The sequence below is a fragment of the Zingiber officinale genome, chromosome 11A (genome assembly GCF_018446385.1).
Source record: "Zingiber officinale cultivar Zhangliang chromosome 11A, Zo_v1.1, whole genome shotgun sequence".
Taxonomy (NCBI): domain Eukaryota; kingdom Viridiplantae; phylum Streptophyta; class Magnoliopsida; order Zingiberales; family Zingiberaceae; genus Zingiber; species Zingiber officinale.
Genome location: NC_056006.1, coordinates 17910871 through 17924123, shown reverse-complemented (window position 1 = coordinate 17924123; position 13253 = coordinate 17910871). Strand labels below are relative to the sequence as shown.

Sequence of the window (13253 nt, the reverse complement as noted above, 5' to 3'; positions counted from 1 at the left end):
GGATTGTAACGCCCGAAAATTCTCAAACTTGCATTAGAATTATTCTAAGATAATTCTGGAATTTTTAGATATTTTTTCGGAATTTTCCGAGTAGCGGAAGTAGCAAAAATAATTAAAAGAATAAAAAGGGCTTAAGCGGGAATTGAACCCGGAACCTCTCGGGTCCGCTAAACCTTTAGTTAGCCTTAGTAACCGGTGAACCCAGCAGGGTCGTGCTGAGAGAAAGGAGAATCATATATATTTATAATTGAGTTTGGCGGAATTAATTACTTAATATAAATAGGAAGACATAAGTTGGTTTGGTTTATTTTAGAGGTTGGTTCGACAACTTTCTTCTCCTCACCCTAACTCACACTGATCCCCTCTTCTCCTCCCTCTCTCTGCGCCAACCACAAGGAGACCTAGGGTTCTCTCCCTAGGGTCCCAAGGTCACTTTCTGGCGACGATTTCAGCACAAGGACGTTCCCCTCCGCGAGTAGAGCACGTGGACGCGAGCGAATCGTCGAGAAGTCGTCTCCACCGGAATTTCTAGCGATTAGATTTGTAAGAAATCTAGCACACGAGGTAAGAAACCCCTCACCTGCAGTATAAGTAGCTTCCGTTTGGTTTCTATGCTCTAGTTTAGTTATATGCAGATTTTTCGACATATAGGATGTATTTAACCCTCCTCGCAGGTTTAGGGATTTAGTGAGTACCTTTAGATGGGTCGGACACGTCTTTTCCCCTTCAGTTGGAGGTTTAGATGCTGTTGGGTGCCTAATGGTAGTCTCCCTAATAGAGAGGGGAGTTAAAGCACACTAGGTGTTCGATAAATTAGCTAGTTAAGTAAAAATGCAAATTAGGCATTTTAACAGTTCAGTTGAATGCATTAGAAGCATCTAAATCAATTTATTCTAGCTTATATGGGACTACGGTCCAATGGGTGGGCTCTCACAGTCGCCTCTAGGTTCAAATAACCTAGCTCTAGGTTCAGATAACCTAGAAACAGCAAGTTAAAACAGTTAGCTATATTCAGTATTTTATTTTCAGTGGCACTGTACTGGATCAGATATCCATTGGGTTGGACTCCCACAGTCGTCCCTAGGTTTAGATAACCTAGTTAACCCTACTAAATTCGGGACTTGCAAACCCGGGTCTACCTAGGGATGCGCGCACAGCAAGTACAGTTGCCGGGCCCAAACAGCATGATTATGTATTTTCACTTATTATGAATTAGTTTTCAAAGCTCAAATTAGTTATGTTAGTTGAGTTGGAATTAAGTATCAGTTTAGCTACAGTTTAGCATATTATATGTTCAGTTCAGTGATCTTTATTGATTCATATGATTAGTTGCAATGCCATGTTCAGTATACATGTTCAGTTATTTCAGTTTATGCTTGTAACCATAGTATGCCATGCCAGTACATGTTTTCAAATAGCATTCTTTAAAAGCATGTTTGCATCGTTGCATGTTTTAGTGAGGTAGTCGGTTTCTTACTAAGCTTTAAGCTTACAGATTCTATTTTCCTTATACTGCAGATAAAGGTAAGGGAAAAATGGACTAGCAGAGGAAGCTGAAGGCCAATGCAGAGATGGTGTGTGTGGATGGAACTTGGAATAGAGATCTTAGGGAATTTCAGCAAGCTTGTTTAAGCACTATAACCTTTTAGCATTTTGTTATTTTGCACCTTAGCATGTTAAATGTTATGAACTAGTTAATCAAGCATCCTATCATGTTTAGAATACTGTTTTTGTGATGTTAGAATGTTTGGCATCCAGTTTAGAAATGTTATAAGTAGTTTTGGCACGAGCAAGTGCTGAAATCAGACAATTGGTCGAAATCAGAAACTCGAATCGATCAGCTGATCGATTCGAGGGTTTCCAATCGATCAGTGGATTGATTGGGCATCTGGTCTCGCGAACAGTAGGCGTCTGGATCAATCCGCCGATCAATCCAGCAATTTCTGTCGCGAACAGAAGGCTCTGGGATCGATCAATGGATCGATTGACCATCTTGGATCGATTAGCCGATCGATCCAAATTATCGTCCCGGGCACAGTAGCATGCTGGATCGATCACTGGATCGATCCAACCTATGTTCCGCATACAGTAGCCGGCTGAGTCGATCACTGGATCGATCCGGCTATTCCAATCGATTCGTGGATCGATTGGGAGGTCTGATAACAGCTGGAAAACATATATTTCAGTTCCTTGACCATAGGGGATGTAGTATATGTTAGGTATACTTTAGACTACACTCCTTAGTACATGTAGCACCAAGAAATGTTAACAGCTTAGCAAAATTTTAATTAGTCCAGCTTCCGCATATGTCTTTAGTAATGGTCAGGGAATAGTTTAGCACAACATAACTGTAGCGATCGGCCTTACAGCTCAGTTAGTAGAAGGCGGGTCGTTTATAAACCAAGTGAAAGTTGTTGTCCTCTGATAGTTAGTAAGTAACTAATTGGTTAGACAGTTCTTGATATGTCAGATTCAGGGGGAGGATTACCTATTTTCATACTTATTTTGAAAAATATTTCCTTAAAAATATTTTAAATCTATTTTAAATCCAATTTTTTTAAATTGGGTTTTACAAACTTAGTTTTGAAAAATAGATTTTTACTTAGTTTTGAAAATTAAATTTTATAACTTAATCTTGAAAATTAATTTTATTCACTAAGTTGAAATTTGGATTGTACAACCTCAGTTTTGAAAAATATTTTCTTAATTTGATTTTAAACTAACTTTTATAAAATTAAGTTTTTATTGGATCCAATTTTTTTTAATTGGTTTTAAAAATATATTTTTGAAAATTGGATTTTACAAACTTGGTTTTGAAAATAGATTTTACTTAGTTTTAAAAATTGGTTGGATTTTCCAAACATAGTTTTGAAAATTAATTTAAAAAGTTAGATTTTACAAACTTAGGCTTGAAAAATAAAATTTGACTTAGTTTTGAAAAATTGATTTGAAAATTAGACTTAGCCTTAATAATCTCCTTTTTGTAAAAAATGCTATATTTGAAAAATTATATTTGCAAAGCTTTTTTCGAAAATTAAGTTAAATTTTCAAATTTTATCTTTAAAAATTACTCAATTTTTTTTACAAAATTATCTTTCAAAAAGTTATCCTTTTAAAGTTTAAAACTTAGTTATTTTTTTTTTTTTTGAGAAAGCTAAATGCTAAGGTTTTAAGTAACATATTCTTTGTTTTCGACTTTAGACTCCCCCAAGTCAATCTGCCTTTGTGTTTCTTTTACTTCCCTAAATCACCTATTTTTCTGTGTAATTTTTGATGAATGTCAAAGGGAGAGGGTTAGATGGCTTAAGTTAATTAAAACAAACAACGAAATACCAAATAAGACTAACTTAAAAATCCTATTAATGCTTGTTTTACTTGCATAAGTTTTCACTAACTTAACTCAGGTTGTCATTGCATCAAAAAGGGGGAGATTGTTGGTGCGGTTAGCACTAACGGACTAACTCAAGTTTTGATAAATGACAAAGTATGTTAAGTTAGTTTCATATTGATCTAACACTTCTATGAAGTGTGCAGGAGAAGCACAGACGGGTCGACGGACTGACCTGACGTCTGGCACGAAGTCCAGATAGGTCGATGGGCTGACCTGATAGCTGGCACGAAGTCCAGACGGGTCGACGGGCTGACCTGACGTCTGGCACGAAGTCCAGCTAGGTCGACGGGTTAACCGGATAGCTGTCACAAAGTCCAGACGGGTCGAAGGGTTGACCGGACGTCTGGGAGGTAAGTTACTGGAGGGGAGTGACTGTGAGGATGTGTTCCCGGGAAGGGAACATTAGACATCGATCCAACTTAGATCCATTTTAGAAATCTAAGTTGAGACCGTGACTAGATTCCGGTCTCGAGGAGACTGAATCTAATTACTACTTTTATTACTCTTATAACTTAACTATGCTAACACTTTGTTTTGCAGGGTAGTTTTACATTTTGCCCCGGACTAATGGTTTTTGCAGGTTGCTGAAAAAACAAAGGTTCGGACACTAGGAAGTGATCCTGGCGCCCGGGATGCAAAAAATTATCCCCAGCCGCGTCGCCATGTGGAGCTTCATGTGTGGACGGGCTACATCACACTCCAGGCGCCCGGAAGGGATCCGGGTGCCCCGAGCCTCCTATACAAGGAGGGTGAAGCCCTGGAGCAAAGAACAACGAACAACAAGATCTTCCAACGATTGCTCTGCCGTGCTACGCTCCTGTGACGCTGCGAAAGCTCCTCCGACAACGCGCCTCATTCTTATTTCCTTTTGGTTGTCGGTATTCTTTCTTTAAAGTAACTGTACTTTTAATTGTAAAACAATTATTCGAATTGCTAGTGGATTGCCCAATGAAAGCACTCGACGAGTGTGGACCATGTAGTAGGAGTCGACCAAGGCTCCGAACCAAGTAAAAAGGTTCGTGTTAGCATTGTTCTATTTTTGTGTTTTCCGCTGCGTACTCAATATTCTTTTTGATGATCCAAATCGATATTCACCCCCCCCTCTATCGAATCACACGATCCAACAAGTTTGATATACAATATCAGCCCAGGATGGCGATCAAGGCCTAGGCCTTAGCTAATTTTGTCACTGAGGTCTAAAACGCCGAGTCGGACGCAACTTGAAAAATATATGTAGATGGATCGTTCACTCGGCAAGATAGCGGGATCAGCATTCTCTTGATTTCGCCATGGGAGGACAGGATGCAATTGTCCATGCAGCTAGATTATCGGGTAACAAATCATGAAGCCGAGTACCAGGCTCTAAGAGCTAGCTTGCAGGCGGCTTAGCATGTCGGAGCTACAAAAGTCCTCATCCACTAGGATTCTTAGTTGGCCGCTCAGCAACTATTAGAGACGTTTAAAATAAGAAACTCTCAACTCAGGCTATATGCAGAAGCATTCGAGAAGTTAAGGGCAAGCTTCCAAGAAGTTATTATATAGAAGATTCCCCGATCAGACAACCAGGCCGTAAATGAGCTGCCTAAGTTAGCCAGTTCATTATCGTCGATCTTGATAAGCCAGCCGATTGAGCAGGTCTTACTAGTGGCACACATCGATAGAACGGACGGAATAACCTTTCCGAGCAACTGGAGAACCTCATTGATAGAGTTCTTTTGATCGGGTAGCACTCCAGTCGATCAAGATGAAGCTCGCTTGTTAAAAAAGAGGGTCGGACGATTCACGTTGATCGGAGACCAGCTATATAAAAGAGCTTTCTCAAGACCGTTGCTCCAGTGTGTCAGATCAGAGGACGTCAAGTGCATCCTTCACAAAGTGCATTAGGGCTCCTACGGAAGTCATCCGAGGGGCAGATCGCTGGCCCGAAAGATCCTGTTGGCGAGATATTTTTGGCCTACGCTACAAGATGATGCCGCTCGGACAGTGACCACCTGCTTGTCATGTCAGAAATATCACAACATCCAGCACCGACCGACCAAGGAGATGAAGGCATCCACGATGTCTTGTCCATTCGACCAATGGGGCATGGATATCATTGGATCATTTCTAATGGTGACTGGCCAGTAAAGATTTCTACTCATCGCAGTAGACTACTTTTCAAAGTGGGTGGAGGCCGAGCACCTAGCCAAGATGACTGAACATATGGTCATCAAATTCATATGGCAGAATATCCTATGTTGGTTCAGCATCCCTTGCCAGCTCGTCTTTGATAACGGGAGGCAATTCACCGGACAGAGACTTAAAGAGTGGTGTGAGGGCTACGACATTGTGCAGGCTTTCACCTTAATGGCCTACCCTCAGAGCAATGGCTAGGTGGAAGTCACTAACCAGTAGATCAGCTTAGAGGCTGATCTACTTCATGAAAGACGCCTCTAATGGCTTGGGAGGCGCCTCGCATGAACAGTGTGAAGGCGCCTTCCAGCCACTTGAGGGTGCCTTCAATAGCTGTTAGCTGAAGATAAAACTTTATCTTCACCTTATAAACTTGATCTTCTTGGAGGTGCCTTGGACCTCCTTAAAGGCGCCTCCGAGCAACGGATATGTTTTTCCAGGGGCTATAAAACGACCCCTGGAGCAAGGAATTCAACAACAACTGAACTACAAATCTTGTAATCACTTCCTAGTCTTTCTTGTGAGCTGTTAAAATCTGTAAGTGGCTACTCTGCCTTCAACAAAGGAGTTTGTCTAGTGGAGCATTTTCAAAGCCTTGGATTAACAATCATATAGGTTGTAACCAAATAGTTCCTCACATCTTCTCTATTTTAGCTGTTTAGTTTATTTTTAAAATTAATTGTGCTTACTTAACAAAGTCCAAAGAACAAAAAAAAAGATTGTTTTGTTGCTGCAAGAAATCCACCTTCCTTTTGTCGACTGCACGAGACCAATACAAACTAGCACCATGCGCAACTCAACACAACGTTGGTGTTGGTTTACACAAACCAGCACCAACGTGGTGTTGATTTGCGTTGGTTTGCACCACTGTTGGTGTTGATCTTTGAAGACCATCACCAACATGGTACTGGTTTACACAAACTAGCACCGACGTGATGGTGTTGATTTTCACGTTGGATGTCACTCATTGTCACTCAGGATAAATCGGCCAGGATATATATACACATGCACACACATGTGTTGCGTGCACTAAGCCCCTTATACCAGGTGGGCTAATGCAGGGAGAGATTTGAGGGAAAAAGAATTGACCTATAAAAAATAGTTTTAATTTTTTAGAATTGCCCCTACTTTTATTTTTTTTAGTGTGGTAAAATTCAAATATTTTTATAATTGTATACACCTTTAAGGGTTACAAAAAATTGAGGTGCGACAACTATCCCACCAAAGTTATACGTGGCTCCGCCCCTGCTTGCGTATGTAATATAATCCATGAACGCGCAGGTAACATACTATCTTTTATAAAAAAATAATTTAATTCTTTATATCATATATTAAACTGATAAAAATAAATACTACACTTAATCTTAGTCAAAAGACCGTCCATAAATTAGGTAAGGATGCGCCAGACCCATGCAATAGTGTAATAGTGCAATGCTAGGGTGACACTCGAGAATCCAAGCAGCAAGTAGTTAGTATAATGGACTCCCCCTTATAAAAAATTAATTTAATATCATACTTGATCTTAGCCAAAAAGTTGAGAAAAGTATACTTTTTCACTTTGTCGACCCAAGGTATTTATAGAAATTTCTCTACTCGCAGTGTTGTTAATTCTAAGATATGCTAATTGATTAATGAGAAAAATTGTAAATAGTTCTCAACTTGTGTACATCACGTATATTTTTTTTATAGCTTAGGATTGAAAATTTAGGGTTTACTATTTAGGATTTAGAATATCTTATTTAACCTTAAGAAATTAAAAAATATATAAAAAATACACTTGATACTCATGAGATGAGATTTATATTTTTTTATTGAAAAGAACTTTGCTACACTATATTTAAAAAAAAACGTAAATCTTTAATTCTAAGTTAGAGCAGTTTAAAATTTTAAAGTAGTTTAGAATCATATTGACTGCAATATTTATAGTTTCATATTTATGGTCTCAGAGCATAGTTAAGTTGGTTAGTGCAAGATAAAATTTATATCATAAAATAAGAGTTTGAATCTTGGTAAAACTGAGGAAAAAAAGCTCTCCCCGTGTCAACTACAACTTCTCGATTTATTTCCTCATAGATAATCATAGGGTCAACCGTGTGGGGTCGTTGGATGGTGGATTCCACCTTATGCTAACATATCCTACTATTTTACTATTTTATTAAAAATTTGGACTCTTGACTAACTAACTTTGGTGAAGTCTAAAATGAAATTAAGTTAATTTTTATTTTTCTATTTATACCAAAAATAATTCTAAGATTTATTAGTAATTTTTACAGACGTATCAATCAAGGATCTAGAGTTCAAAACTCAGTTGTGGTTTATTATTGAGAATTTTTCTCATTGATCAATCAGGGATCTAAAGTTTGAAACTCAATTGCGGCATATTATTAGAAATTTTTTTCATTAATAAATTAGAGATTTAGAGTTCAAGACTCAACTATGACATATTATTTAGAATTTTTCTCATTAATCAATTAGGATTTTAGAGTCTCTTTAGTCACATATCTTAAGATTGACAAAGCTGCGAGCATAGAATCTTCTATAAATACATTGGGTCGGTGATATTAAAAAGCATACTTTTCTCGACTTTTTGGCTAAGATCAAGTATAATATCTTACTAAATTATTAAAAATCTGCACCCTTTACTAACTAATTTTGGTGAAGCCCAAAATAAATTTACGAATTTATTAGTAATTTCCACAGACACATCAATCAGGGATCTAGAATAAAATTTCTCATTAATCAATTGGTGTATTATTGAGAATTTTTCTCATTAATTAATTAGAAATATAGAATTCTCTTTAGTCCCACTAGAGAGAAACTTCTATAAATACCTTGGCTAGAAAACATATTTTTCTCGACTTTTTGGCTCAGATCAAGTATGTTATTAAATTAATTTTTTATAATGGGAAATCCGTTATAGTAGCTTGCTACTGGGATTGCAATATTTGTGGAGAGTTCACACACATTCATGTATTATATATTACACATGCAACTAGGGGCGGAGCTACGTATAGCTTTGGTGGGGTAATTGCCCCACTTCAGTTTTTTTATATGTACCCCTAGAGATGTATAAAATTATAAAAATATTAGAGTCTTGTCTCACTTAAAAAAATAAAAGTAGGGACAATACTTAAAAAGTAAAACTATTTTCTATAAATCAATTCTTCTTCCCTCAGATCTCTTCCTGCATTATTCCACCTGATATAAGGGGCTAGCTCACATAATGCGTGTACATGATGAGATAGAAATTATTAAAATTTAAGAGGGGTGCATTCAATGTTGGGCTTTTAATTACATTGAATCACTTTTATGGATTTTAAAAGTTTAGGTGTATTCAATCTAGATTTTTATAAACTTTATAAAAATCTTGTAAAATACCGAAAATAGGCAAATATTAATAAGAGAAATTTCCGAAATTTTTGGATATTTTTCGGAAATTTTTCGGAGCTCGTATGGACGAATTAACGGGGATAAAAATGGGGCCCGGAAAAGTCTGTTTAGGCTACCCATTTAAGCGAGGAAATGTTTATTTTTTTTATATTTCCTTTTTCTTTTTCTTTTTTCTTTATTTTCTCTCTTCCTCGCCGTTTCTTCTCTCCCTCGCGCACCCGAGCCGCAGCCTCTTCTCTTGCGCCCGATCCTTGCCCTAACCGGCGGCAGTTTTCTCCTCCCTCGCGAATAAGTCGTGGCCGCGTTCTCATTTCCTTCTCTTCTCCTTTTCATCTTCTACTCGGTCCCATCTCCTTCTCTGAGCCGCCAGCGCAGTCGACGTTGCTGAAGCCCTCCTCTGTCGTCACCACAGCGACGCCGTCCCTGCGCCCTAGCCGCCGGCGACGCACGGAGTAGCGTCGCACCCCCCGGTGCCCTAGCGCCGATCACTGCGCATCGCCCTTTCTTCCTCTGCCCTAGTTTGTGTTCATGGCTGATTCTCTTGCCGGCACCCGAGCCTAGCGCCGACGCCGCCTCCCGATTCCTCTCCCCTCCTCTGGTCCTACAAGACATTGTCGGCCCTTCCTCTGTGCTTGTGCCCTAGCGAGCCCGACGCCACTTCCTTGCCACTGCCGCTACACCCTTTGCCCTAGTGCTGAACCGACCCTTTCATCTGCCCTAGCCGAGCCTCACACTTGTGTGAGTTGCTACCCTGGAATTCTACCGAGCCTTGGGTTTAGGGTAAGCTGTTGATTTAAAACTGTGGAGGTAATGTTAGGGTTTAATTCACAGAGGTGGATGTATTAACTATAAATTTTGGGTGTTTAATGTGTAGGTCAGTGGCTCACTCTAGCTACGGCTACAGTTCCGGCAGCAGGTGCTCCATCGACAAATTTACGACGAAGTATACGAATTTGGGTGAGTTTGGATTGAGGTAAATGCATTGTTGTGAGTATAATTGATTTAGGTTTGAATTATTAATCTAATGGGTTAATTAGGGATTAGGTAACTAACCCTAATTAACCGTTGGATTTAATTAAGGTAGGTTGAGGTCTATGGTTTAGGGTTTTGCCCTAAATTGTTCATAAGGATTTTATTTAGCTATTTATGGGAGTGTAGCTAAATAAAATGTATATATATTCGTGACTCGGGGTTTTGACATGAGACGAGCATCTCGACGTCAGATTTGAACCAGATTGGATCATTTCTTATTGGAGGCGGGTACTTTTGACTTTATGTCTTTGATATGCATAGTAGTGAATTTAACAAATAGTAATAATTATGTTTATTATTTTGTTTCGGTTAGTCACTACCCGCTACCTGTTACATGCTTGGTTGATTGCTTGTTTTGCATATCATGTTATTGCTTACCTGATTATACATGATTAGGGGTAGTGATATAACCATGCTTCACCATGTTCAGGACCTAGGTGTGATACCTTATCTTATCTGTGTACCCTTGATATGATTTATTGACTATGGAGCACATCATATATGTATATAGATTGGTTCAGTATATTACCATGCTTAGTGTCATGCACCATTCGCATGATTGCATGCTGTGTGATAGATTGCTCCATTATTGTCGAGCACATCGCCAGTTTCATCACTGTTCGGTGCTCCGTTGTTGACGCTCATGGGTAGCATGACGCAGCGTGGTAGCACGTCAGTTTGCTCGTTCGGTGCTCCGTTGGTCCGCTCATGGGTAGTGTGATTGCAGCGTGGTAGCACGTCGAGACCCCTCCCCGTCATCGTGTACCGGGAGATGAGAGCATTGCGCTCCCCCATTTATGATTTGGGGTAGGAGTATGTGTGTACTCCGACAGCATCCCGTCTACTCGGTCACTCATCAGGAGTAGTGACGTCAGAGTGCACGGTTGTCACAACCCTACCCACTCGGTCCCACCATTGGGTGTGAGATGGCTGACTGGCGTCAGGGGTGACCATGACTGCATTGGCATCATACACATTGATGCATTTATTTCTTGTGATTGTGTTTGTTGCATTTATTTGCTGCATATTGGTTGGATGCCATGCTTGACATGCATACAAGATTTCTATACCTCTTGGATTGTTTATCCTTGTACCAGGTCCTGGTTAGTACAGTATTCTCCTGTTCATTTCAGATTGCATTTACCTTTATTACGTCAGAAGACTGTACACATGATTAGTGCTAGGTGTTACTTCCTTACTATGTATATCAGTTGTTACCCGCTGAGCGTTGGACTCACCCCGCCTCCGTTATTATTTTCAGGTTGATGCTGTCAGAAGAGAGTTCCAGTTGCTAGTCCCCTGCAGACCACGAGGGCTTATTGATCTTTTGATTTTTTTTTTTTCTTCTTTACTAGACTATGTTTTGAACTTGTTATGTTTTGGATACTTTGGATCTTGTATGGATTGTTTTACTTGTGGATGACTTTTATTTGGATTTGCTTTACTACATGCCTGCCTAGGTGGCAGAAGAGGTAAGTTGGTTTTATCGTCGGATTTGAACTTTACGAGTGTAGTAGAGTAGGATATCGGATTTGTGTTTTATGAGTGTAGTTGAGTAGGGTGAATTTTAAGTCTTCTTAGCATTTCTTATTAAACTGCGTGGTTGTGTTAGCCAGAGGCTGAAATTGATATAAACTGCGTGGATGTATGTGTGATTGTTTGTCTATTGTTGTTATTATTCCAGCCACATGTGGCTGAGGTATAAATAAAATAAAAAGTCTTCTCCTCATTATTGAGATTTCTATAAATTTCAAATCGCTTTCATTTTTTTTTATCTTAAATGCCCTATCCTTGTTCAACCTCTTGGCAGCCTATATCAACCTCTTAGCATGCATTTCATGCGAAGCGGAGAATCCTCTGAAATGACCTTCTCCAACGTTATAACAGCAAAAGAATGGATCGTAATGGCTGGAATGGAACAGCAGCCGCTTGCAGCCTTTTCTCCAGCAGCAACTCACGACGGCGGGCTGCAGGCGGAGCTTTTTTTTCTCCCGTTGCTTGTGATGGGAAACAATGAGTGTCATCCGATGAAGCCTGTGGTGCGCCAGAAAGGAGGAAAACAAATAGAAAAATTGTTTGAGGCGGTCGGTAATGCTTCCGTCGAATACTTACGAGCAGGTCAAAGTCAAAGTCTATTTGGACAGCGACGTTATGCGTAGAGGGAAAAGAAACTTGAAAAAGTAGGTTTTAATATAAAATATATATTAATAAATCAAATTAATTCTCAACTTAATTAATAGATAATTTAATAAAGTCTAATGAAATTCGACCTTAAAATATTCTATAAAATTTATTAAATTTTAAAAATTCCTTAATAAATTTTATATATTAATATTAATTTATTTTAAGAATATTATTACTAATCAAATTAATAATATTTTTATTACTTTTATTACTAATCAAATTTATCAATTCAATATTTTATTAAAAGTTTGACCAAATTAAAGAGTTGATCAACATTTCAGGTTAATTTGAATCAAAATTATAAATAAAAATATTTAAAATTATTATAATATTGTTGGATTTAAAATTATATTATTAAAGGTTTTTTTTTAAAAAATAAACCGTTATCTTCTCTTTGTTTTTAGCCAAAATAAGATAAAAGTATAGAAAGTTGAAAAAGTTTTTTATGGACAAGTATGTTATTTATTATTTTAATAAAAAAAAATTAATTAGGTATTTTAGGTTTTATTTGAAAATAAATATCGTACGAGACCATGACCGTCTACGTTTTTTTAAGATTGAATACACTCCCTAAATCCATAAGTTTCTGTGAAATTTACAAATGTCTATAAAAGTCTTACAAAAAAGTTTATAGAACTCCATAAAATTCTTTTCATAAATATATGAGATTCTATAAAATTAAATAAAAATTTATCAACTCCACAAATGTCTATCATTAAAAAAAAATCAATGAAAATTATTCAATCTCTTAATTAAATACACCCAGTATTTTTTTTATTATAATGCCTAAGTTTTAGAAGCATTGTCAATTATAGAAATAAATAATAGCAAAATAGTTTTGTAATGAAGAAATGAGATAGTGCACACTAATCAATATTAAACTTGGGTGTGTCCCCTTGGAAGGGCCCAGGAGCCCAGTATCCTTTAGTTGCGTGTCCCATTTAGAGAAAAAAATCCTACAAATTTATCATAATTGGGGCTCAAATCACGGGTGCCTAGGTGACAACCTGGATGCCCTACTGCTGCACTATAGTCCCGGAGACATGCCTTGGTCACTGTACTAATGACTAGTAGTTATTCTTGA

The 13253-nt window shown here is 38.1% G+C and overlaps 2 pseudogenes; one reads left to right on the top strand and one right to left on the bottom strand.

The window, feature by feature from the left end:
- Positions 1-6955: 6955 nt before the first annotated feature.
- On the bottom strand, positions 6956-7110 carry LOC122033049 (annotated as a pseudogene).
- Positions 7111-8408: 1298 nt separating this feature from the next.
- On the top strand, positions 8409-8543 carry LOC122033057 (annotated as a pseudogene).
- The last annotated feature ends 4710 nt before the right edge of the window (positions 8544-13253 follow it).